The 22,177-nt window shown below is 49.8% G+C and overlaps 38 non-coding genes across 38 annotated transcripts; all 38 read right to left on the minus strand.

Moving 5' to 3' along the window:
- Positions 1-63: 63 nt before the first annotated feature.
- Positions 64-135, minus strand: Trnat-cgu (transfer RNA threonine (anticodon CGU)). The gene has a single exon. It is a non-coding gene; the product is annotated as a tRNA-Thr (tRNA).
- Positions 136-824: 689 nt separating this feature from the next.
- Trnan-guu (transfer RNA asparagine (anticodon GUU)) lies at positions 825-898 on the minus strand. Its single transcript has one exon. It is a non-coding gene; the product is annotated as a tRNA-Asn (tRNA).
- A 333-nt stretch (positions 899-1,231) lies between these two features.
- Trnat-cgu (transfer RNA threonine (anticodon CGU)) lies at positions 1,232-1,303 on the minus strand. Its single transcript has one exon. It is a non-coding gene; the product is annotated as a tRNA-Thr (tRNA).
- Positions 1,304-2,000: 697 nt separating this feature from the next.
- Trnan-guu (transfer RNA asparagine (anticodon GUU)) lies at positions 2,001-2,074 on the minus strand. The gene has a single exon. It is a non-coding gene; the product is annotated as a tRNA-Asn (tRNA).
- A 333-nt stretch (positions 2,075-2,407) lies between these two features.
- Trnat-cgu (transfer RNA threonine (anticodon CGU)) lies at positions 2,408-2,479 on the minus strand. Its single transcript has one exon. It is a non-coding gene; the product is annotated as a tRNA-Thr (tRNA).
- A 689-nt stretch (positions 2,480-3,168) lies between these two features.
- Trnan-guu (transfer RNA asparagine (anticodon GUU)) lies at positions 3,169-3,242 on the minus strand. The gene has a single exon. It is a non-coding gene; the product is annotated as a tRNA-Asn (tRNA).
- Positions 3,243-3,575: 333 nt separating this feature from the next.
- Positions 3,576-3,647, minus strand: Trnat-cgu (transfer RNA threonine (anticodon CGU)). Its single transcript has one exon. It is a non-coding gene; the product is annotated as a tRNA-Thr (tRNA).
- A 697-nt stretch (positions 3,648-4,344) lies between these two features.
- On the minus strand, positions 4,345-4,418 carry Trnan-guu (transfer RNA asparagine (anticodon GUU)). The gene has a single exon. It is a non-coding gene; the product is annotated as a tRNA-Asn (tRNA).
- A 333-nt stretch (positions 4,419-4,751) lies between these two features.
- Positions 4,752-4,823, minus strand: Trnat-cgu (transfer RNA threonine (anticodon CGU)). The gene has a single exon. It is a non-coding gene; the product is annotated as a tRNA-Thr (tRNA).
- Positions 4,824-5,520: 697 nt separating this feature from the next.
- Trnan-guu (transfer RNA asparagine (anticodon GUU)) lies at positions 5,521-5,594 on the minus strand. Its single transcript has one exon. It is a non-coding gene; the product is annotated as a tRNA-Asn (tRNA).
- A 333-nt stretch (positions 5,595-5,927) lies between these two features.
- Trnat-cgu (transfer RNA threonine (anticodon CGU)) lies at positions 5,928-5,999 on the minus strand. Its single transcript has one exon. It is a non-coding gene; the product is annotated as a tRNA-Thr (tRNA).
- A 697-nt stretch (positions 6,000-6,696) lies between these two features.
- Positions 6,697-6,770, minus strand: Trnan-guu (transfer RNA asparagine (anticodon GUU)). The gene has a single exon. It is a non-coding gene; the product is annotated as a tRNA-Asn (tRNA).
- A 333-nt stretch (positions 6,771-7,103) lies between these two features.
- Positions 7,104-7,175, minus strand: Trnat-cgu (transfer RNA threonine (anticodon CGU)). The gene has a single exon. It is a non-coding gene; the product is annotated as a tRNA-Thr (tRNA).
- Positions 7,176-7,872: 697 nt separating this feature from the next.
- Positions 7,873-7,946, minus strand: Trnan-guu (transfer RNA asparagine (anticodon GUU)). Its single transcript has one exon. It is a non-coding gene; the product is annotated as a tRNA-Asn (tRNA).
- Positions 7,947-8,279: 333 nt separating this feature from the next.
- Positions 8,280-8,351, minus strand: Trnat-cgu (transfer RNA threonine (anticodon CGU)). The gene has a single exon. It is a non-coding gene; the product is annotated as a tRNA-Thr (tRNA).
- A 697-nt stretch (positions 8,352-9,048) lies between these two features.
- Positions 9,049-9,122, minus strand: Trnan-guu (transfer RNA asparagine (anticodon GUU)). The gene has a single exon. It is a non-coding gene; the product is annotated as a tRNA-Asn (tRNA).
- Positions 9,123-9,455: 333 nt separating this feature from the next.
- Trnat-cgu (transfer RNA threonine (anticodon CGU)) lies at positions 9,456-9,527 on the minus strand. The gene has a single exon. It is a non-coding gene; the product is annotated as a tRNA-Thr (tRNA).
- Positions 9,528-10,216: 689 nt separating this feature from the next.
- On the minus strand, positions 10,217-10,290 carry Trnan-guu (transfer RNA asparagine (anticodon GUU)). Its single transcript has one exon. It is a non-coding gene; the product is annotated as a tRNA-Asn (tRNA).
- Positions 10,291-10,623: 333 nt separating this feature from the next.
- Positions 10,624-10,695, minus strand: Trnat-cgu (transfer RNA threonine (anticodon CGU)). The gene has a single exon. It is a non-coding gene; the product is annotated as a tRNA-Thr (tRNA).
- A 697-nt stretch (positions 10,696-11,392) lies between these two features.
- On the minus strand, positions 11,393-11,466 carry Trnan-guu (transfer RNA asparagine (anticodon GUU)). Its single transcript has one exon. It is a non-coding gene; the product is annotated as a tRNA-Asn (tRNA).
- Positions 11,467-11,799: 333 nt separating this feature from the next.
- Positions 11,800-11,871, minus strand: Trnat-cgu (transfer RNA threonine (anticodon CGU)). Its single transcript has one exon. It is a non-coding gene; the product is annotated as a tRNA-Thr (tRNA).
- Positions 11,872-12,568: 697 nt separating this feature from the next.
- On the minus strand, positions 12,569-12,642 carry Trnan-guu (transfer RNA asparagine (anticodon GUU)). Its single transcript has one exon. It is a non-coding gene; the product is annotated as a tRNA-Asn (tRNA).
- A 333-nt stretch (positions 12,643-12,975) lies between these two features.
- Positions 12,976-13,047, minus strand: Trnat-cgu (transfer RNA threonine (anticodon CGU)). The gene has a single exon. It is a non-coding gene; the product is annotated as a tRNA-Thr (tRNA).
- A 689-nt stretch (positions 13,048-13,736) lies between these two features.
- Positions 13,737-13,810, minus strand: Trnan-guu (transfer RNA asparagine (anticodon GUU)). Its single transcript has one exon. It is a non-coding gene; the product is annotated as a tRNA-Asn (tRNA).
- Positions 13,811-14,143: 333 nt separating this feature from the next.
- Positions 14,144-14,215, minus strand: Trnat-cgu (transfer RNA threonine (anticodon CGU)). Its single transcript has one exon. It is a non-coding gene; the product is annotated as a tRNA-Thr (tRNA).
- Positions 14,216-14,912: 697 nt separating this feature from the next.
- Trnan-guu (transfer RNA asparagine (anticodon GUU)) lies at positions 14,913-14,986 on the minus strand. The gene has a single exon. It is a non-coding gene; the product is annotated as a tRNA-Asn (tRNA).
- Positions 14,987-15,319: 333 nt separating this feature from the next.
- On the minus strand, positions 15,320-15,391 carry Trnat-cgu (transfer RNA threonine (anticodon CGU)). Its single transcript has one exon. It is a non-coding gene; the product is annotated as a tRNA-Thr (tRNA).
- A 689-nt stretch (positions 15,392-16,080) lies between these two features.
- On the minus strand, positions 16,081-16,154 carry Trnan-guu (transfer RNA asparagine (anticodon GUU)). Its single transcript has one exon. It is a non-coding gene; the product is annotated as a tRNA-Asn (tRNA).
- Positions 16,155-16,487: 333 nt separating this feature from the next.
- On the minus strand, positions 16,488-16,559 carry Trnat-cgu (transfer RNA threonine (anticodon CGU)). The gene has a single exon. It is a non-coding gene; the product is annotated as a tRNA-Thr (tRNA).
- Positions 16,560-17,256: 697 nt separating this feature from the next.
- Trnan-guu (transfer RNA asparagine (anticodon GUU)) lies at positions 17,257-17,330 on the minus strand. The gene has a single exon. It is a non-coding gene; the product is annotated as a tRNA-Asn (tRNA).
- Positions 17,331-17,663: 333 nt separating this feature from the next.
- Positions 17,664-17,735, minus strand: Trnat-cgu (transfer RNA threonine (anticodon CGU)). The gene has a single exon. It is a non-coding gene; the product is annotated as a tRNA-Thr (tRNA).
- Positions 17,736-18,432: 697 nt separating this feature from the next.
- Positions 18,433-18,506, minus strand: Trnan-guu (transfer RNA asparagine (anticodon GUU)). The gene has a single exon. It is a non-coding gene; the product is annotated as a tRNA-Asn (tRNA).
- Positions 18,507-18,839: 333 nt separating this feature from the next.
- Trnat-cgu (transfer RNA threonine (anticodon CGU)) lies at positions 18,840-18,911 on the minus strand. Its single transcript has one exon. It is a non-coding gene; the product is annotated as a tRNA-Thr (tRNA).
- Positions 18,912-19,600: 689 nt separating this feature from the next.
- On the minus strand, positions 19,601-19,674 carry Trnan-guu (transfer RNA asparagine (anticodon GUU)). Its single transcript has one exon. It is a non-coding gene; the product is annotated as a tRNA-Asn (tRNA).
- Positions 19,675-20,007: 333 nt separating this feature from the next.
- Trnat-cgu (transfer RNA threonine (anticodon CGU)) lies at positions 20,008-20,079 on the minus strand. Its single transcript has one exon. It is a non-coding gene; the product is annotated as a tRNA-Thr (tRNA).
- Positions 20,080-20,768: 689 nt separating this feature from the next.
- On the minus strand, positions 20,769-20,842 carry Trnan-guu (transfer RNA asparagine (anticodon GUU)). The gene has a single exon. It is a non-coding gene; the product is annotated as a tRNA-Asn (tRNA).
- Positions 20,843-21,175: 333 nt separating this feature from the next.
- Trnat-cgu (transfer RNA threonine (anticodon CGU)) lies at positions 21,176-21,247 on the minus strand. The gene has a single exon. It is a non-coding gene; the product is annotated as a tRNA-Thr (tRNA).
- Positions 21,248-21,936: 689 nt separating this feature from the next.
- On the minus strand, positions 21,937-22,010 carry Trnan-guu (transfer RNA asparagine (anticodon GUU)). The gene has a single exon. It is a non-coding gene; the product is annotated as a tRNA-Asn (tRNA).
- Positions 22,011-22,177: the final 167 nt, after the last annotated feature.

The following is a 22,177-nucleotide window of genomic DNA, read 5'->3' on the forward strand; positions in this document are numbered from 1 at the left end:
CTGCCATGTGTTAGATGCTGCTCGAGATAGCTCCGCTCCTTGCAGGAAGGTTTAAAAAATGAATGCCTTCTGTGAGGTTCGAACTCACGACCCCTGGTTTACGAGACCAGTGCTCTACCACTGAGCTAAGAAGGCGGCAGCTTAGCGTTTGTGAGCTATCCCCAAATTGGTACTTCATCATACTGAATCTTGCAGCCCTCGACCAGATATCGGATTTGGCACACAGCTGCTGCTGGGGGTGTCCACATTGCCGTTTTCCAAATCTCTTGAATGTTTCGCCCTTGCGATCGACGACGAGCGTCGGCCCACCAAAAGTTTGCGGTCTGCACAATCCTGACCTAGTGCACAGCTTGTGGGACAGCGTGGCTCGACTGCGAAATGCGCCTTTCGGCTCCTCTCTCTGGCTACAGTATGCTGTTGTCCACAGTGGCACTGGCGTTGCCCATGGGGCTTCATGTAAGGCGACTGCACGTCGCTCGGCCAACAGCGGCCTACTGCAGACCGACACTTAAGAGACACCAAATACAAATCGACATCGAGAGACAGGCCCTGTCATATGGCACTCGCGACGTATATGCTGAAATTGAATGTAAAGAATGCGTCTTTTGTAGTGGGCGTCCCTCTACTGCAGTGTCACACATGACGAATAAAAAGGAAAACAGTAGAACGTCTGTGTAGGGCCATGTTTTTACCTACAGTGTCACTTGGCTGAATGTGTATAAGGCTCTGTGGCATCACTCAAACGCAGCCAAATTGTCACACTAGCTGTGTATCTCTAACAAAGTTGACGTATGTCCTCACCTCGGTGCCGGTTAAAACGATTTCGCCCCCGGGTGGGCTCGAACCACCAACCTTTCGGTTAACAGCCGAACGCGCTAGCCGATTGCGCCACGGAGGCCTTGACTTTGGCTCCCTTGTGCTCTGTATATCAACGCAATTCGTATACCTTCTGCAGGAATCTCGCAGAATGGTAGCATTTGCTTACGCCTCTTCACATGGATAACGTGCATGCACACTGTAGCGAGGCTCGTAAACGAATGACATCGCCAAGCATGACATTATACTACAAAATGCATACAAACCAATGTTCAACCTATGCATTCAGAAAACCTCTGAGGCCAGTAGAATACTTGTCATAGGTTGTAGAACATCCCTTTCATTCAGTGTACTGCCATGTGTTAGATGCTGCTCGAGATAGCTCCGCTCCTTGCAGGAAGGTTTAAAAAATGAATGCCTTCTGTGAGGTTCGAACTCACGACCCCTGGTTTACGAGACCAGTGCTCTACCACTGAGCTAAGAAGGCGGCAGCTTAGCGTTTGTGAGCTATCCCCAAATTGGTACTTCATCATACTGAATCTTGCAGCCCTCGACCAGATATCGGATTTGGCACACAGCTGCTGCTGGGGGTGTCCACATTGCCGTTTTCCAAATCTCTTGAATGTTTCGACCTTGCGATCGACGACGAGCGTCGGCCCACCAAAAGTTTAAAAGTTTGCGGTCTGCACAATCCTGACCTAGTGCACAGCTTGTGGGACAGCGTGGCTCGACTGCGAAATGCGCCTTTCGGCTCCTCTCTCTGGCTACAGTATGCTGTTGTCCACAGTGGCACTGGCGTTGCCCATGGGGCTTCATGTAAGGCGACTGCACGTCGCTCGGCCAACAGCGGCCTACTGCAGACCGACACTTAAGAGACACCAAATACAAATCGACATCGAGAGACAGGCCCTGTCATATGGCACTCGCGACGTATATGCTGAAATTGAATGTAAAGAATGCGTCTTTTGTAGTGGGCGTCCCTCTACTGCAGTGTCACACATGACGAATAAAAAGGAAAACAGTAGAACGTCTGTGTAGGGCCATGTTTTTACCTACAGTGTCACTTGGCTGAATGTGTATAAGGCTCTGTGGCATCACTCAAACGCAGCCAAATTGTCACACTAGCTGTGTATCTCTAACAAAGTTGACGTATGTCCTCACCTCGGTGCCGGTTAAAACGATTTCGCCCCCGGGTGGGCTCGAACCACCAACCTTTCGGTTAACAGCCGAACGCGCTAGCCGATTGCGCCACGGAGGCCTTGACTTTGGCTCCCTTGTGCTCTGTATATCAACGCAATTCGTATACCTTCTGCAGGAATCTCGCAGAATGGTAGCATTTGCTTACGCCTCTTCACATGGATAACGTGCATGCACACTGTAGCGAGGCTCGTAAACGAATGACATCGCCAAGCATGACATTATACTACAAAATGCATACAAACCAATGTTCAACCTATGCATTCAGAAAACCTCTGAGGCCAGTAGAATACTTGTCATAGGTTGTAGAACATCCCTTTCATTCAGTGTACTGCCATGTGTTAGATGCTGCTCGAGATAGCTCCGCTCCTTGCAGGAAGGTTTAAAAAATGAATGCCTTCTGTGAGGTTCGAACTCACGACCCCTGGTTTACGAGACCAGTGCTCTACCACTGAGCTAAGAAGGCGGCAGCTTAGCGTTTGTGAGCTATCCCCAAATTGGTACTTCATCATACTGAATCTTGCAGCCCTCGACCAGATATCGGATTTGGCACACAGCTGCTGCTGGGGGTGTCCACATTGCCGTTTTCCAAATCTCTTGAATGTTTCGCCCTTGCGATCGACGACGAGCGTCGGCCCACCAAAAGTTTGCGGTCTGCACAATCCTGACCTAGTGCACAGCTTGTGGGACAGCGTGGCTCGACTGCGAAATGCGCCTTTCGGCTCCTCTCTCTGGCTACAGTATGCTGTTGTCCACAGTGGCACTGGCGTTGCCCATGGGGCTTCATGTAAGGCGACTGCACGTCGCTCGGCCAACAGCGGCCTACTGCAGACCGACACTTAAGAGACACCAAATACAAATCGACATCGAGAGACAGGCCCTGTCATATGGCACTCGCGACGTATATGCTGAAATTGAATGTAAAGAATGCGTCTTTTGTAGTGGGCGTCCCTCTACTGCAGTGTCACACATGACGAATAAAAAGGAAAACAGTAGAACGTCTGTGTAGGGCCATGTTTTTACCTACAGTGTCACTTGGCTGAATGTGTATAAGGCTCTGTGGCATCACTCAAACGCAGCCAAATTGTCACACTAGCTGTGTATCTCTAACAAAGTTGACGTATGTCCTCACCTCGGTGCCGGTTAAAACGATTTCGCCCCCGGGTGGGCTCGAACCACCAACCTTTCGGTTAACAGCCGAACGCGCTAGCCGATTGCGCCACGGAGGCCTTGACTTTGGCTCCCTTGTGCTCTGTATATCAACGCAATTCGTATACCTTCTGCAGGAATCTCGCAGAATGGTAGCATTTGCTTACGCCTCTTCACATGGATAACGTGCATGCACACTGTAGCGAGGCTCGTAAACGAATGACATCGCCAAGCATGACATTATACTACAAAATGCATACAAACCAATGTTCAACCTATGCATTCAGAAAACCTCTGAGGCCAGTAGAATACTTGTCATAGGTTGTAGAACATCCCTTTCATTCAGTGTACTGCCATGTGTTAGATGCTGCTCGAGATAGCTCCGCTCCTTGCAGGAAGGTTTAAAAAATGAATGCCTTCTGTGAGGTTCGAACTCACGACCCCTGGTTTACGAGACCAGTGCTCTACCACTGAGCTAAGAAGGCGGCAGCTTAGCGTTTGTGAGCTATCCCCAAATTGGTACTTCATCATACTGAATCTTGCAGCCCTCGACCAGATATCGGATTTGGCACACAGCTGCTGCTGGGGGTGTCCACATTGCCGTTTTCCAAATCTCTTGAATGTTTCGACCTTGCGATCGACGACGAGCGTCGGCCCACCAAAAGTTTAAAAGTTTGCGGTCTGCACAATCCTGACCTAGTGCACAGCTTGTGGGACAGCGTGGCTCGACTGCGAAATGCGCCTTTCGGCTCCTCTCTCTGGCTACAGTATGCTGTTGTCCACAGTGGCACTGGCGTTGCCCATGGGGCTTCATGTAAGGCGACTGCACGTCGCTCGGCCAACAGCGGCCTACTGCAGACCGACACTTAAGAGACACCAAATACAAATCGACATCGAGAGACAGGCCCTGTCATATGGCACTCGCGACGTATATGCTGAAATTGAATGTAAAGAATGCGTCTTTTGTAGTGGGCGTCCCTCTACTGCAGTGTCACACATGACGAATAAAAAGGAAAACAGTAGAACGTCTGTGTAGGGCCATGTTTTTACCTACAGTGTCACTTGGCTGAATGTGTATAAGGCTCTGTGGCATCACTCAAACGCAGCCAAATTGTCACACTAGCTGTGTATCTCTAACAAAGTTGACGTATGTCCTCACCTCGGTGCCGGTTAAAACGATTTCGCCCCCGGGTGGGCTCGAACCACCAACCTTTCGGTTAACAGCCGAACGCGCTAGCCGATTGCGCCACGGAGGCCTTGACTTTGGCTCCCTTGTGCTCTGTATATCAACGCAATTCGTATACCTTCTGCAGGAATCTCGCAGAATGGTAGCATTTGCTTACGCCTCTTCACATGGATAACGTGCATGCACACTGTAGCGAGGCTCGTAAACGAATGACATCGCCAAGCATGACATTATACTACAAAATGCATACAAACCAATGTTCAACCTATGCATTCAGAAAACCTCTGAGGCCAGTAGAATACTTGTCATAGGTTGTAGAACATCCCTTTCATTCAGTGTACTGCCATGTGTTAGATGCTGCTCGAGATAGCTCCGCTCCTTGCAGGAAGGTTTAAAAAATGAATGCCTTCTGTGAGGTTCGAACTCACGACCCCTGGTTTACGAGACCAGTGCTCTACCACTGAGCTAAGAAGGCGGCAGCTTAGCGTTTGTGAGCTATCCCCAAATTGGTACTTCATCATACTGAATCTTGCAGCCCTCGACCAGATATCGGATTTGGCACACAGCTGCTGCTGGGGGTGTCCACATTGCCGTTTTCCAAATCTCTTGAATGTTTCGACCTTGCGATCGACGACGAGCGTCGGCCCACCAAAAGTTTAAAAGTTTGCGGTCTGCACAATCCTGACCTAGTGCACAGCTTGTGGGACAGCGTGGCTCGACTGCGAAATGCGCCTTTCGGCTCCTCTCTCTGGCTACAGTATGCTGTTGTCCACAGTGGCACTGGCGTTGCCCATGGGGCTTCATGTAAGGCGACTGCACGTCGCTCGGCCAACAGCGGCCTACTGCAGACCGACACTTAAGAGACACCAAATACAAATCGACATCGAGAGACAGGCCCTGTCATATGGCACTCGCGACGTATATGCTGAAATTGAATGTAAAGAATGCGTCTTTTGTAGTGGGCGTCCCTCTACTGCAGTGTCACACATGACGAATAAAAAGGAAAACAGTAGAACGTCTGTGTAGGGCCATGTTTTTACCTACAGTGTCACTTGGCTGAATGTGTATAAGGCTCTGTGGCATCACTCAAACGCAGCCAAATTGTCACACTAGCTGTGTATCTCTAACAAAGTTGACGTATGTCCTCACCTCGGTGCCGGTTAAAACGATTTCGCCCCCGGGTGGGCTCGAACCACCAACCTTTCGGTTAACAGCCGAACGCGCTAGCCGATTGCGCCACGGAGGCCTTGACTTTGGCTCCCTTGTGCTCTGTATATCAACGCAATTCGTATACCTTCTGCAGGAATCTCGCAGAATGGTAGCATTTGCTTACGCCTCTTCACATGGATAACGTGCATGCACACTGTAGCGAGGCTCGTAAACGAATGACATCGCCAAGCATGACATTATACTACAAAATGCATACAAACCAATGTTCAACCTATGCATTCAGAAAACCTCTGAGGCCAGTAGAATACTTGTCATAGGTTGTAGAACATCCCTTTCATTCAGTGTACTGCCATGTGTTAGATGCTGCTCGAGATAGCTCCGCTCCTTGCAGGAAGGTTTAAAAAATGAATGCCTTCTGTGAGGTTCGAACTCACGACCCCTGGTTTACGAGACCAGTGCTCTACCACTGAGCTAAGAAGGCGGCAGCTTAGCGTTTGTGAGCTATCCCCAAATTGGTACTTCATCATACTGAATCTTGCAGCCCTCGACCAGATATCGGATTTGGCACACAGCTGCTGCTGGGGGTGTCCACATTGCCGTTTTCCAAATCTCTTGAATGTTTCGACCTTGCGATCGACGACGAGCGTCGGCCCACCAAAAGTTTAAAAGTTTGCGGTCTGCACAATCCTGACCTAGTGCACAGCTTGTGGGACAGCGTGGCTCGACTGCGAAATGCGCCTTTCGGCTCCTCTCTCTGGCTACAGTATGCTGTTGTCCACAGTGGCACTGGCGTTGCCCATGGGGCTTCATGTAAGGCGACTGCACGTCGCTCGGCCAACAGCGGCCTACTGCAGACCGACACTTAAGAGACACCAAATACAAATCGACATCGAGAGACAGGCCCTGTCATATGGCACTCGCGACGTATATGCTGAAATTGAATGTAAAGAATGCGTCTTTTGTAGTGGGCGTCCCTCTACTGCAGTGTCACACATGACGAATAAAAAGGAAAACAGTAGAACGTCTGTGTAGGGCCATGTTTTTACCTACAGTGTCACTTGGCTGAATGTGTATAACGCTCTGTGGCATCACTCAAACGCAGCCAAATTGTCACACTAGCTGTGTATCTCTAACAAAGTTGACGTATGTCCTCACCTCGGTGCCGGTTAAAACGATTTCGCCCCCGGGTGGGCTCGAACCACCAACCTTTCGGTTAACAGCCGAACGCGCTAGCCGATTGCGCCACGGAGGCCTTGACTTTGGCTCCCTTGTGCTCTGTATATCAACGCAATTCGTATACCTTCTGCAGGAATCTCGCAGAATGGTAGCATTTGCTTACGCCTCTTCACATGGATAACGTGCATGCACACTGTAGCGAGGCTCGTAAACGAATGACATCGCCAAGCATGACATTATACTACAAAATGCATACAAACCAATGTTCAACCTATGCATTCAGAAAACCTCTGAGGCCAGTAGAATACTTGTCATAGGTTGTAGAACATCCCTTTCATTCAGTGTACTGCCATGTGTTAGATGCTGCTCGAGATAGCTCCGCTCCTTGCAGGAAGGTTTAAAAAATGAATGCCTTCTGTGAGGTTCGAACTCACGACCCCTGGTTTACGAGACCAGTGCTCTACCACTGAGCTAAGAAGGCGGCAGCTTAGCGTTTGTGAGCTATCCCCAAATTGGTACTTCATCATACTGAATCTTGCAGCCCTCGACCAGATATCGGATTTGGCACACAGCTGCTGCTGGGGGTGTCCACATTGCCGTTTTCCAAATCTCTTGAATGTTTCGACCTTGCGATCGACGACGAGCGTCGGCCCACCAAAAGTTTAAAAGTTTGCGGTCTGCACAATCCTGACCTAGTGCACAGCTTGTGGGACAGCGTGGCTCGACTGCGAAATGCGCCTTTCGGCTCCTCTCTCTGGCTACAGTATGCTGTTGTCCACAGTGGCACTGGCGTTGCCCATGGGGCTTCATGTAAGGCGACTGCACGTCGCTCGGCCAACAGCGGCCTACTGCAGACCGACACTTAAGAGACACCAAATACAAATCGACATCGAGAGACAGGCCCTGTCATATGGCACTCGCGACGTATATGCTGAAATTGAATGTAAAGAATGCGTCTTTTGTAGTGGGCGTCCCTCTACTGCAGTGTCACACATGACGAATAAAAAGGAAAACAGTAGAACGTCTGTGTAGGGCCATGTTTTTACCTACAGTGTCACTTGGCTGAATGTGTATAAGGCTCTGTGGCATCACTCAAACGCAGCCAAATTGTCACACTAGCTGTGTATCTCTAACAAAGTTGACGTATGTCCTCACCTCGGTGCCGGTTAAAACGATTTCGCCCCCGGGTGGGCTCGAACCACCAACCTTTCGGTTAACAGCCGAACGCGCTAGCCGATTGCGCCACGGAGGCCTTGACTTTGGCTCCCTTGTGCTCTGTATATCAACGCAATTCGTATACCTTCTGCAGGAATCTCGCAGAATGGTAGCATTTGCTTACGCCTCTTCACATGGATAACGTGCATGCACACTGTAGCGAGGCTCGTAAACGAATGACATCGCCAAGCATGACATTATACTACAAAATGCATACAAACCAATGTTCAACCTATGCATTCAGAAAACCTCTGAGGCCAGTAGAATACTTGTCATAGGTTGTAGAACATCCCTTTCATTCAGTGTACTGCCATGTGTTAGATGCTGCTCGAGATAGCTCCGCTCCTTGCAGGAAGGTTTAAAAAATGAATGCCTTCTGTGAGGTTCGAACTCACGACCCCTGGTTTACGAGACCAGTGCTCTACCACTGAGCTAAGAAGGCGGCAGCTTAGCGTTTGTGAGCTATCCCCAAATTGGTACTTCATCATACTGAATCTTGCAGCCCTCGACCAGATATCGGATTTGGCACACAGCTGCTGCTGGGGGTGTCCACATTGCCGTTTTCCAAATCTCTTGAATGTTTCGACCTTGCGATCGACGACGAGCGTCGGCCCACCAAAAGTTTAAAAGTTTGCGGTCTGCACAATCCTGACCTAGTGCACAGCTTGTGGGACAGCGTGGCTCGACTGCGAAATGCGCCTTTCGGCTCCTCTCTCTGGCTACAGTATGCTGTTGTCCACAGTGGCACTGGCGTTGCCCATGGGGCTTCATGTAAGGCGACTGCACGTCGCTCGGCCAACAGCGGCCTACTGCAGACCGACACTTAAGAGACACCAAATACAAATCGACATCGAGAGACAGGCCCTGTCATATGGCACTCGCGACGTATATGCTGAAATTGAATGTAAAGAATGCGTCTTTTGTAGTGGGCGTCCCTCTACTGCAGTGTCACACATGACGAATAAAAAGGAAAACAGTAGAACGTCTGTGTAGGGCCATGTTTTTACCTACAGTGTCACTTGGCTGAATGTGTATAAGGCTCTGTGGCATCACTCAAACGCAGCCAAATTGTCACACTAGCTGTGTATCTCTAACAAAGTTGACGTATGTCCTCACCTCGGTGCCGGTTAAAACGATTTCGCCCCCGGGTGGGCTCGAACCACCAACCTTTCGGTTAACAGCCGAACGCGCTAGCCGATTGCGCCACGGAGGCCTTGACTTTGGCTCCCTTGTGCTCTGTATATCAACGCAATTCGTATACCTTCTGCAGGAATCTCGCAGAATGGTAGCATTTGCTTACGCCTCTTCACATGGATAACGTGCATGCACACTGTAGCGAGGCTCGTAAACGAATGACATCGCCAAGCATGACATTATACTACAAAATGCATACAAACCAATGTTCAACCTATGCATTCAGAAAACCTCTGAGGCCAGTAGAATACTTGTCATAGGTTGTAGAACATCCCTTTCATTCAGTGTACTGCCATGTGTTAGATGCTGCTCGAGATAGCTCCGCTCCTTGCAGGAAGGTTTAAAAAATGAATGCCTTCTGTGAGGTTCGAACTCACGACCCCTGGTTTACGAGACCAGTGCTCTACCACTGAGCTAAGAAGGCGGCAGCTTAGCGTTTGTGAGCTATCCCCAAATTGGTACTTCATCATACTGAATCTTGCAGCCCTCGACCAGATATCGGATTTGGCACACAGCTGCTGCTGGGGGTGTCCACATTGCCGTTTTCCAAATCTCTTGAATGTTTCGCCCTTGCGATCGACGACGAGCGTCGGCCCACCAAAAGTTTGCGGTCTGCACAATCCTGACCTAGTGCACAGCTTGTGGGACAGCGTGGCTCGACTGCGAAATGCGCCTTTCGGCTCCTCTCTCTGGCTACAGTATGCTGTTGTCCACAGTGGCACTGGCGTTGCCCATGGGGCTTCATGTAAGGCGACTGCACGTCGCTCGGCCAACAGCGGCCTACTGCAGACCGACACTTAAGAGACACCAAATACAAATCGACATCGAGAGACAGGCCCTGTCATATGGCACTCGCGACGTATATGCTGAAATTGAATGTAAAGAATGCGTCTTTTGTAGTGGGCGTCCCTCTACTGCAGTGTCACACATGACGAATAAAAAGGAAAACAGTAGAACGTCTGTGTAGGGCCATGTTTTTACCTACAGTGTCACTTGGCTGAATGTGTATAAGGCTCTGTGGCATCACTCAAACGCAGCCAAATTGTCACACTAGCTGTGTATCTCTAACAAAGTTGACGTATGTCCTCACCTCGGTGCCGGTTAAAACGATTTCGCCCCCGGGTGGGCTCGAACCACCAACCTTTCGGTTAACAGCCGAACGCGCTAGCCGATTGCGCCACGGAGGCCTTGACTTTGGCTCCCTTGTGCTCTGTATATCAACGCAATTCGTATACCTTCTGCAGGAATCTCGCAGAATGGTAGCATTTGCTTACGCCTCTTCACATGGATAACGTGCATGCACACTGTAGCGAGGCTCGTAAACGAATGACATCGCCAAGCATGACATTATACTACAAAATGCATACAAACCAATGTTCAACCTATGCATTCAGAAAACCTCTGAGGCCAGTAGAATACTTGTCATAGGTTGTAGAACATCCCTTTCATTCAGTGTACTGCCATGTGTTAGATGCTGCTCGAGATAGCTCCGCTCCTTGCAGGAAGGTTTAAAAAATGAATGCCTTCTGTGAGGTTCGAACTCACGACCCCTGGTTTACGAGACCAGTGCTCTACCACTGAGCTAAGAAGGCGGCAGCTTAGCGTTTGTGAGCTATCCCCAAATTGGTACTTCATCATACTGAATCTTGCAGCCCTCGACCAGATATCGGATTTGGCACACAGCTGCTGCTGGGGGTGTCCACATTGCCGTTTTCCAAATCTCTTGAATGTTTCGCCCTTGCGATCGACGACGAGCGTCGGCCCACCAAAAGTTTAAAAGTTTGCGGTCTGCACAATCCTGACCTAGTGCACAGCTTGTGGGACAGCGTGGCTCGACTGCGAAATGCGCCTTTCGGCTCCTCTCTCTGGCTACAGTATGCTGTTGTCCACAGTGGCACTGGCGTTGCCCATGGGGCTTCATGTAAGGCGACTGCACGTCGCTCGGCCAACAGCGGCCTACTGCAGACCGACACTTAAGAGACACCAAATACAAATCGACATCGAGAGACAGGCCCTGTCATATGGCACTCGCGACGTATATGCTGAAATTGAATGTAAAGAATGCGTCTTTTGTAGTGGGCGTCCCTCTACTGCAGTGTCACACATGACGAATAAAAAGGAAAACAGTAGAACGTCTGTGTAGGGCCATGTTTTTACCTACAGTGTCACTTGGCTGAATGTGTATAAGGCTCTGTGGCATCACTCAAACGCAGCCAAATTGTCACACTAGCTGTGTATCTCTAACAAAGTTGACGTATGTCCTCACCTCGGTGCCGGTTAAAACGATTTCGCCCCCGGGTGGGCTCGAACCACCAACCTTTCGGTTAACAGCCGAACGCGCTAGCCGATTGCGCCACGGAGGCCTTGACTTTGGCTCCCTTGTGCTCTGTATATCAACGCAATTCGTATACCTTCTGCAGGAATCTCGCAGAATGGTAGCATTTGCTTACGCCTCTTCACATGGATAACGTGCATGCACACTGTAGCGAGGCTCGTAAACGAATGACATCGCCAAGCATGACATTATACTACAAAATGCATACAAACCAATGTTCAACCTATGCATTCAGAAAACCTCTGAGGCCAGTAGAATACTTGTCATAGGTTGTAGAACATCCCTTTCATTCAGTGTACTGCCATGTGTTAGATGCTGCTCGAGATAGCTCCGCTCCTTGCAGGAAGGTTTAAAAAATGAATGCCTTCTGTGAGGTTCGAACTCACGACCCCTGGTTTACGAGACCAGTGCTCTACCACTGAGCTAAGAAGGCGGCAGCTTAGCGTTTGTGAGCTATCCCCAAATTGGTACTTCATCATACTGAATCTTGCAGCCCTCGACCAGATATCGGATTTGGCACACAGCTGCTGCTGGGGGTGTCCACATTGCCGTTTTCCAAATCTCTTGAATGTTTCGCCCTTGCGATCGACGACGAGCGTCGGCCCACCAAAAGTTTAAAAGTTTGCGGTCTGCACAATCCTGACCTAGTGCACAGCTTGTGGGACAGCGTGGCTCGACTGCGAAATGCGCCTTTCGGCTCCTCTCTCTGGCTACAGTATGCTGTTGTCCACAGTGGCACTGGCGTTGCCCATGGGGCTTCATGTAAGGCGACTGCACGTCGCTCGGCCAACAGCGGCCTACTGCAGACCGACACTTAAGAGACACCAAATACAAATCGACATCGAGAGACAGGCCCTGTCATATGGCACTCGCGACGTATATGCTGAAATTGAATGTAAAGAATGCGTCTTTTGTAGTGGGCGTCCCTCTACTGCAGTGTCACACATGACGAATAAAAAGGAAAACAGTAGAACGTCTGTGTAGGGCCATGTTTTTACCTACAGTGTCACTTGGCTGAATGTGTATAAGGCTCTGTGGCATCACTCAAACGCAGCCAAATTGTCACACTAGCTGTGTATCTCTAACAAAGTTGACGTATGTCCTCACCTCGGTGCCGGTTAAAACGATTTCGCCCCCGGGTGGGCTCGAACCACCAACCTTTCGGTTAACAGCCGAACGCGCTAGCCGATTGCGCCACGGAGGCCTTGACTTTGGCTCCCTTGTGCTCTGTATATCAACGCAATTCGTATACCTTCTGCAGGAATCTCGCAGAATGGTAGCATTTGCTTACGCCTCTTCACATGGATAACGTGCATGCACACTGTAGCGAGGCTCGTAAACGAATGACATCGCCAAGCATGACATTATACTACAAAATGCATACAAACCAATGTTCAACCTATGCATTCAGAAAACCTCTGAGGCCAGTAGAATACTTGTCATAGGTTGTAGAACATCCCTTTCATTCAGTGTACTGCCATGTGTTAGATGCTGCTCGAGATAGCTCCGCTCCTTGCAGGAAGGTTTAAAAAATGAATGCCTTCTGTGAGGTTCGAACTCACGACCCCTGGTTTACGAGACCAGTGCTCTACCACTGAGCTAAGAAGGCGGCAGCTTAGCGTTTGTGAGCTATCCCCAAATTGGTACTTCATCATACTGAATCTTGCAGCCCTCGACCAGATATCGGATTTGGCACACAGCTGCTGCTGGGGGTGTCCACATTGCCGTTTTCCAAATCTCTTGAATGTTTCGCCCTTGCGATCGACGACGAGCGTCGGCCCACCAAAAGTTTGCGGTCTGCACAATCCTGACCTAGTGCACAGCTTGTGGGACAGCGTGGCTCGACTGCGAAATGCGCCTTTCGGCTCCTCTCTCTGGCTACAGTATGCTGTTGTCCACAGTGGCACTGGCGTTGCCCATGGGGCTTCATGTAAGGCGACTGCACGTCGCTCGGCCAACAGCGGCCTACTGCAGACCGACACTTAAGAGACACCAAATACAAATCGACATCGAGAGACAGGCCCTGTCATATGGCACTCGCGACGTATATGCTGAAATTGAATGTAAAGAATGCGTCTTTTGTAGTGGGCGTCCCTCTACTGCAGTGTCACACATGACGAATAAAAAGGAAAACAGTAGAACGTCTGTGTAGGGCCATGTTTTTACCTACAGTGTCACTTGGCTGAATGTGTATAAGGCTCTGTGGCATCACTCAAACGCAGCCAAATTGTCACACTAGCTGTGTATCTCTAACAAAGTTGACGTATGTCCTCACCTCGGTGCCGGTTAAAACGATTTCGCCCCCGGGTGGGCTCGAACCACCAACCTTTCGGTTAACAGCCGAACGCGCTAGCCGATTGCGCCACGGAGGCCTTGACTTTGGCTCCCTTGTGCTCTGTATATCAACGCAATTCGTATACCTTCTGCAGGAATCTCGCAGAATGGTAGCATTTGCTTACGCCTCTTCACATGGATAACGTGCATGCACACTGTAGCGAGGCTCGTAAACGAATGACATCGCCAAGCATGACATTATACTACAAAATGCATACAAACCAATGTTCAACCTATGCATTCAGAAAACCTCTGAGGCCAGTAGAATACTTGTCATAGGTTGTAGAACATCCCTTTCATTCAGTGTACTGCCATGTGTTAGATGCTGCTCGAGATAGCTCCGCTCCTTGCAGGAAGGTTTAAAAAATGAATGCCTTCTGTGAGGTTCGAACTCACGACCCCTGGTTTACGAGACCAGTGCTCTACCACTGAGCTAAGAAGGCGGCAGCTTAGCGTTTGTGAGCTATCCCCAAATTGGTACTTCATCATACTGAATCTTGCAGCCCTCGACCAGATATCGGATTTGGCACACAGCTGCTGCTGGGGGTGTCCACATTGCCGTTTTCCAAATCTCTTGAATGTTTCGACCTTGCGATCGACGACGAGCGTCGGCCCACCAAAAGTTTAAAAGTTTGCGGTCTGCACAATCCTGACCTAGTGCACAGCTTGTGGGACAGCGTGGCTCGACTGCGAAATGCGCCTTTCGGCTCCTCTCTCTGGCTACAGTATGCTGTTGTCCACAGTGGCACTGGCGTTGCCCATGGGGCTTCATGTAAGGCGACTGCACGTCGCTCGGCCAACAGCGGCCTACTGCAGACCGACACTTAAGAGACACCAAATACAAATCGACATCGAGAGACAGGCCCTGTCATATGGCACTCGCGACGTATATGCTGAAATTGAATGTAAAGAATGCGTCTTTTGTAGTGGGCGTCCCTCTACTGCAGTGTCACACATGACGAATAAAAAGGAAAACAGTAGAACGTCTGTGTAGGGCCATGTTTTTACCTACAGTGTCACTTGGCTGAATGTGTATAAGGCTCTGTGGCATCACTCAAACGCAGCCAAATTGTCACACTAGCTGTGTATCTCTAACAAAGTTGACGTATGTCCTCACCTCGGTGCCGGTTAAAACGATTTCGCCCCCGGGTGGGCTCGAACCACCAACCTTTCGGTTAACAGCCGAACGCGCTAGCCGATTGCGCCACGGAGGCCTTGACTTTGGCTCCCTTGTGCTCTGTATATCAACGCAATTCGTATACCTTCTGCAGGAATCTCGCAGAATGGTAGCATTTGCTTACGCCTCTTCACATGGATAACGTGCATGCACACTGTAGCGAGGCTCGTAAACGAATGACATCGCCAAGCATGACATTATACTACAAAATGCATACAAACCAATGTTCAACCTATGCATTCAGAAAACCTCTGAGGCCAGTAGAATACTTGTCATAGGTTGTAGAACATCCCTTTCATTCAGTGTACTGCCATGTGTTAGATGCTGCTCGAGATAGCTCCGCTCCTTGCAGGAAGGTTTAAAAAATGAATGCCTTCTGTGAGGTTCGAACTCACGACCCCTGGTTTACGAGACCAGTGCTCTACCACTGAGCTAAGAAGGCGGCAGCTTAGCGTTTGTGAGCTATCCCCAAATTGGTACTTCATCATACTGAATCTTGCAGCCCTCGACCAGATATCGGATTTGGCACACAGCTGCTGCTGGGGGTGTCCACATTGCCGTTTTCCAAATCTCTTGAATGTTTCGCCCTTGCGATCGACGACGAGCGTCGGCCCACCAAAAGTTTGCGGTCTGCACAATCCTGACCTAGTGCACAGCTTGTGGGACAGCGTGGCTCGACTGCGAAATGCGCCTTTCGGCTCCTCTCTCTGGCTACAGTATGCTGTTGTCCACAGTGGCACTGGCGTTGCCCATGGGGCTTCATGTAAGGCGACTGCACGTCGCTCGGCCAACAGCGGCCTACTGCAGACCGACACTTAAGAGACACCAAATACAAATCGACATCGAGAGACAGGCCCTGTCATATGGCACTCGCGACGTATATGCTGAAATTGAATGTAAAGAATGCGTCTTTTGTAGTGGGCGTCCCTCTACTGCAGTGTCACACATGACGAATAAAAAGGAAAACAGTAGAACGTCTGTGTAGGGCCATGTTTTTACCTACAGTGTCACTTGGCTGAATGTGTATAACGCTCTGTGGCATCACTCAAACGCAGCCAAATTGTCACACTAGCTGTGTATCTCTAACAAAGTTGACGTATGTCCTCACCTCGGTGCCGGTTAAAACGATTTCGCCCCCGGGTGGGCTCGAACCACCAACCTTTCGGTTAACAGCCGAACGCGCTAGCCGATTGCGCCACGGAGGCCTTGACTTTGGCTCCCTTGTGCTCTGTATATCAACGCAATTCGTATACCTTCTGCAGGAATCTCGCAGAATGGTAGCATTTGCTTACGCCTCTTCACATGGATAACGTGCATGCACACTGTAGCGAGGCTCGTAAACGAATGACATCGCCAAGCATGACATTATACTACAAAATGCATACAAACCAATGTTCAACCTATGCATTCAGAAAACCTCTGAGGCCAGTAGAATACTTGTCATAGGTTGTAGAACATCCCTTTCATTCAGTGTACTGCCATGTGTTAGATGCTGCTCGAGATAGCTCCGCTCCTTGCAGGAAGGTTTAAAAAATGAATGCCTTCTGTGAGGTTCGAACTCACGACCCCTGGTTTACGAGACCAGTGCTCTACCACTGAGCTAAGAAGGCGGCAGCTTAGCGTTTGTGAGCTATCCCCAAATTGGTACTTCATCATACTGAATCTTGCAGCCCTCGACCAGATATCGGATTTGGCACACAGCTGCTGCTGGGGGTGTCCACATTGCCGTTTTCCAAATCTCTTGAATGTTTCGACCTTGCGATCGACGACGAGCGTCGGCCCACCAAAAGTTTAAAAGTTTGCGGTCTGCACAATCCTGACCTAGTGCACAGCTTGTGGGACAGCGTGGCTCGACTGCGAAATGCGCCTTTCGGCTCCTCTCTCTGGCTACAGTATGCTGTTGTCCACAGTGGCACTGGCGTTGCCCATGGGGCTTCATGTAAGGCGACTGCACGTCGCTCGGCCAACAGCGGCCTACTGCAGACCGACACTTAAGAGACACCAAATACAAATCGACATCGAGAGACAGGCCCTGTCATATGGCACTCGCGACGTATATGCTGAAATTGAATGTAAAGAATGCGTCTTTTGTAGTGGGCGTCCCTCTACTGCAGTGTCACACATGACGAATAAAAAGGAAAACAGTAGAACGTCTGTGTAGGGCCATGTTTTTACCTACAGTGTCACTTGGCTGAATGTGTATAAGGCTCTGTGGCATCACTCAAACGCAGCCAAATTGTCACACTAGCTGTGTATCTCTAACAAAGTTGACGTATGTCCTCACCTCGGTGCCGGTTAAAACGATTTCGCCCCCGGGTGGGCTCGAACCACCAACCTTTCGGTTAACAGCCGAACGCGCTAGCCGATTGCGCCACGGAGGCCTTGACTTTGGCTCCCTTGTGCTCTGTATATCAACGCAATTCGTATACCTTCTGCAGGAATCTCGCAGAATGGTAGCATTTGCTTACGCCTCTTCACATGGATAACGTGCATGCACACTGTAGCGAGGCTCGTAAACGAATGACATCGCCAAGCATGACATTATACTACAAAATGCATACAAACCAATGTTCAACCTATGCATTCAGAAAACCTCTGAGGCCAGTAGAATACTTGTCATAGGTTGTAGAACATCCCTTTCATTCAGTGTACTGCCATGTGTTAGATGCTGCTCGAGATAGCTCCGCTCCTTGCAGGAAGGTTTAAAAAATGAATGCCTTCTGTGAGGTTCGAACTCACGACCCCTGGTTTACGAGACCAGTGCTCTACCACTGAGCTAAGAAGGCGGCAGCTTAGCGTTTGTGAGCTATCCCCAAATTGGTACTTCATCATACTGAATCTTGCAGCCCTCGACCAGATATCGGATTTGGCACACAGCTGCTGCTGGGGGTGTCCACATTGCCGTTTTCCAAATCTCTTGAATGTTTCGACCTTGCGATCGACGACGAGCGTCGGCCCACCAAAAGTTTAAAAGTTTGCGGTCTGCACAATCCTGACCTAGTGCACAGCTTGTGGGACAGCGTGGCTCGACTGCGAAATGCGCCTTTCGGCTCCTCTCTCTGGCTACAGTATGCTGTTGTCCACAGTGGCACTGGCGTTGCCCATGGGGCTTCATGTAAGGCGACTGCACGTCGCTCGGCCAACAGCGGCCTACTGCAGACCGACACTTAAGAGACACCAAATACAAATCGACATCGAGAGACAGGCCCTGTCATATGGCACTCGCGACGTATATGCTGAAATTGAATGTAAAGAATGCGTCTTTTGTAGTGGGCGTCCCTCTACTGCAGTGTCACACATGACGAATAAAAAGGAAAACAGTAGAACGTCTGTGTAGGGCCATGTTTTTACCTACAGTGTCACTTGGCTGAATGTGTATAAGGCTCTGTGGCATCACTCAAACGCAGCCAAATTGTCACACTAGCTGTGTATCTCTAACAAAGTTGACGTATGTCCTCACCTCGGTGCCGGTTAAAACGATTTCGCCCCCGGGTGGGCTCGAACCACCAACCTTTCGGTTAACAGCCGAACGCGCTAGCCGATTGCGCCACGGAGGCCTTGACTTTGGCTCCCTTGTGCTCTGTATATCAACGCAATTCGTATACCTTCTGCAGGAATCTCGCAGAATGGTAGCATTTGCTTACGCCTCTTCACATGGATAACGTGCATGCACACTGTAGCGAGGCTCGTAAACGAATGACATCGCCAAGCATGACATTATACTACAAAATGCATACAAACCAATGTTCAACCTATGCATTCAGAAAACCTCTGAGGCCAGTAGAATACTTGTCATAGGTTGTAGAACATCCCTTTCATTCAGTGTACTGCCATGTGTTAGATGCTGCTCGAGATAGCTCCGCTCCTTGCAGGAAGGTTTAAAAAATGAATGCCTTCTGTGAGGTTCGAACTCACGACCCCTGGTTTACGAGACCAGTGCTCTACCACTGAGCTAAGAAGGCGGCAGCTTAGCGTTTGTGAGCTATCCCCAAATTGGTACTTCATCATACTGAATCTTGCAGCCCTCGACCAGATATCGGATTTGGCACACAGCTGCTGCTGGGGGTGTCCACATTGCCGTTTTCCAAATCTCTTGAATGTTTCGCCCTTGCGATCGACGACGAGCGTCGGCCCACCAAAAGTTTGCGGTCTGCACAATCCTGACCTAGTGCACAGCTTGTGGGACAGCGTGGCTCGACTGCGAAATGCGCCTTTCGGCTCCTCTCTCTGGCTACAGTATGCTGTTGTCCACAGTGGCACTGGCGTTGCCCATGGGGCTTCATGTAAGGCGACTGCACGTCGCTCGGCCAACAGCGGCCTACTGCAGACCGACACTTAAGAGACACCAAATACAAATCGACATCGAGAGACAGGCCCTGTCATATGGCACTCGCGACGTATATGCTGAAATTGAATGTAAAGAATGCGTCTTTTGTAGTGGGCGTCCCTCTACTGCAGTGTCACACATGACGAATAAAAAGGAAAACAGTAGAACGTCTGTGTAGGGCCATGTTTTTACCTACAGTGTCACTTGGCTGAATGTGTATAAGGCTCTGTGGCATCACTCAAACGCAGCCAAATTGTCACACTAGCTGTGTATCTCTAACAAAGTTGACGTATGTCCTCACCTCGGTGCCGGTTAAAACGATTTCGCCCCCGGGTGGGCTCGAACCACCAACCTTTCGGTTAACAGCCGAACGCGCTAGCCGATTGCGCCACGGAGGCCTTGACTTTGGCTCCCTTGTGCTCTGTATATCAACGCAATTCGTATACCTTCTGCAGGAATCTCGCAGAATGGTAGCATTTGCTTACGCCTCTTCACATGGATAACGTGCATGCACACTGTAGCGAGGCTCGTAAACGAATGACATCGCCAAGCATGACATTATACTACAAAATGCATACAAACCAATGTTCAACCTATGCATTCAGAAAACCTCTGAGGCCAGTAGAATACTTGTCATAGGTTGTAGAACATCCCTTTCATTCAGTGTACTGCCATGTGTTAGATGCTGCTCGAGATAGCTCCGCTCCTTGCAGGAAGGTTTAAAAAATGAATGCCTTCTGTGAGGTTCGAACTCACGACCCCTGGTTTACGAGACCAGTGCTCTACCACTGAGCTAAGAAGGCGGCAGCTTAGCGTTTGTGAGCTATCCCCAAATTGGTACTTCATCATACTGAATCTTGCAGCCCTCGACCAGATATCGGATTTGGCACACAGCTGCTGCTGGGGGTGTCCACATTGCCGTTTTCCAAATCTCTTGAATGTTTCGCCCTTGCGATCGACGACGAGCGTCGGCCCACCAAAAGTTTGCGGTCTGCACAATCCTGACCTAGTGCACAGCTTGTGGGACAGCGTGGCTCGACTGCGAAATGCGCCTTTCGGCTCCTCTCTCTGGCTACAGTATGCTGTTGTCCACAGTGGCACTGGCGTTGCCCATGGGGCTTCATGTAAGGCGACTGCACGTCGCTCGGCCAACAGCGGCCTACTGCAGACCGACACTTAAGAGACACCAAATACAAATCGACATCGAGAGACAGGCCCTGTCATATGGCACTCGCGACGTATATGCTGAAATTGAATGTAAAGAATGCGTCTTTTGTAGTGGGCGTCCCTCTACTGCAGTGTCACACATGACGAATAAAAAGGAAAACAGTAGAACGTCTGTGTAGGGCCATGTTTTTACCTACAGTGTCACTTGGCTGAATGTGTATAAGGCTCTGTGGCATCACTCAAACGCAGCCAAATTGTCACACTAGCTGTGTATCTCTAACAAAGTTGACGTATGTCCTCACCTCGGTGCCGGTTAAAACGATTTCGCCCCCGGGTGGGCTCGAACCACCAACCTTTCGGTTAACAGCCGAACGCGCTAGCCGATTGCGCCACGGAGGCCTTGACTTTGGCTCCCTTGTGCTCTGTATATCAACGCAATTCGTATACCTTCTGCAGGAATCTCGCAGAATGGTAGCATTTGCTTACGCCTCTTCACATGGATAACGTGCATGCACACTGTAGCGAGGCTCGTAAACGAATGACATCGCCAAGCATGACATTATACTACAAAATGCATACAAACCAATGTTCAACCTATGCATTCAGAAAACCTCTGAGGCCAGTAGAATACTTGTCATAGGTTGTAGAACATCCCTTTCATTCAGTGTACTGCCATGTGTTAGATGCTGCTCGAGATAGCTCCGCTCCTTGCAGGAAGGTTTAAAAAATGAATGCCTTCTGTGAGGTTCGAACTCACGACCCCTGGTTTACGAGACCAGTGCTCTACCACTGAGCTAAGAAGGCGGCAGCTTAGCGTTTGTGAGCTATCCCCAAATTGGTACTTCATCATACTGAATCTTGCAGCCCTCGACCAGATATCGGATTTGGCACACAGCTGCTGCTGGGGGTGTCCACATTGCCGTTTTCCAAATCTCTTGAATGTTTCGCCCTTGCGATCGACGACGAGCGTCGGCCCACCAAAAGTTTGCGGTCTGCACAATCCTGACCTAGTGCACAGCTTGTGGGACAGCGTGGCTCGACTGCGAAATGCGCCTTTCGGCTCCTCTCTCTGGCTACAGTATGCTGTTGTCCACAGTGGCACTGGCGTTGCCCATGGGGCTTCATGTAAGGCGACTGCACGTCGCTCGGCCAACAGCGGCCTACTGCAGACCGACACTTAAGAGACACCAAATACAAATCGACATCGAGAGACAGGCCCTGTCATATGGCACTCGCGACGTATATGCTGAAATTGAATGTAAAGAATGCGTCTTTTGTAGTGGGCGTCCCTCTACTGCAGTGTCACACATGACGAATAAAAAGGAAAACAGTAGAACGTCTGTGTAGGGCCATGTTTTTACCTACAGTGTCACTTGGCTGAATGTGTATAAGGCTCTGTGGCATCACTCAAACGCAGCCAAATTGTCACACTAGCTGTGTATCTCTAACAAAGTTGACGTATGTCCTCACCTCGGTGCCGGTTAAAACGATTTCGCCCCCGGGTGGGCTCGAACCACCAACCTTTCGGTTAACAGCCGAACGCGCTAGCCGATTGCGCCACGGAGGCCTTGACTTTGGCTCCCTTGTGCTCTGTATATCAACGCAATTCGTATACCTTCTGCAGGAATCTCGCAGAATGGTAGCATTTGCTTACGCCTCTTCACATGGATAACGTGCATGCACACTGTAGCGAGGCTCGTAAACGAATGACATCGCCAAGCATGACATTATACT

This window comes from Schistocerca serialis, chromosome 6, assembly GCF_023864345.2.
Source record: "Schistocerca serialis cubense isolate TAMUIC-IGC-003099 chromosome 6, iqSchSeri2.2, whole genome shotgun sequence".
Taxonomy (NCBI): domain Eukaryota; kingdom Metazoa; phylum Arthropoda; class Insecta; order Orthoptera; family Acrididae; genus Schistocerca; species Schistocerca serialis.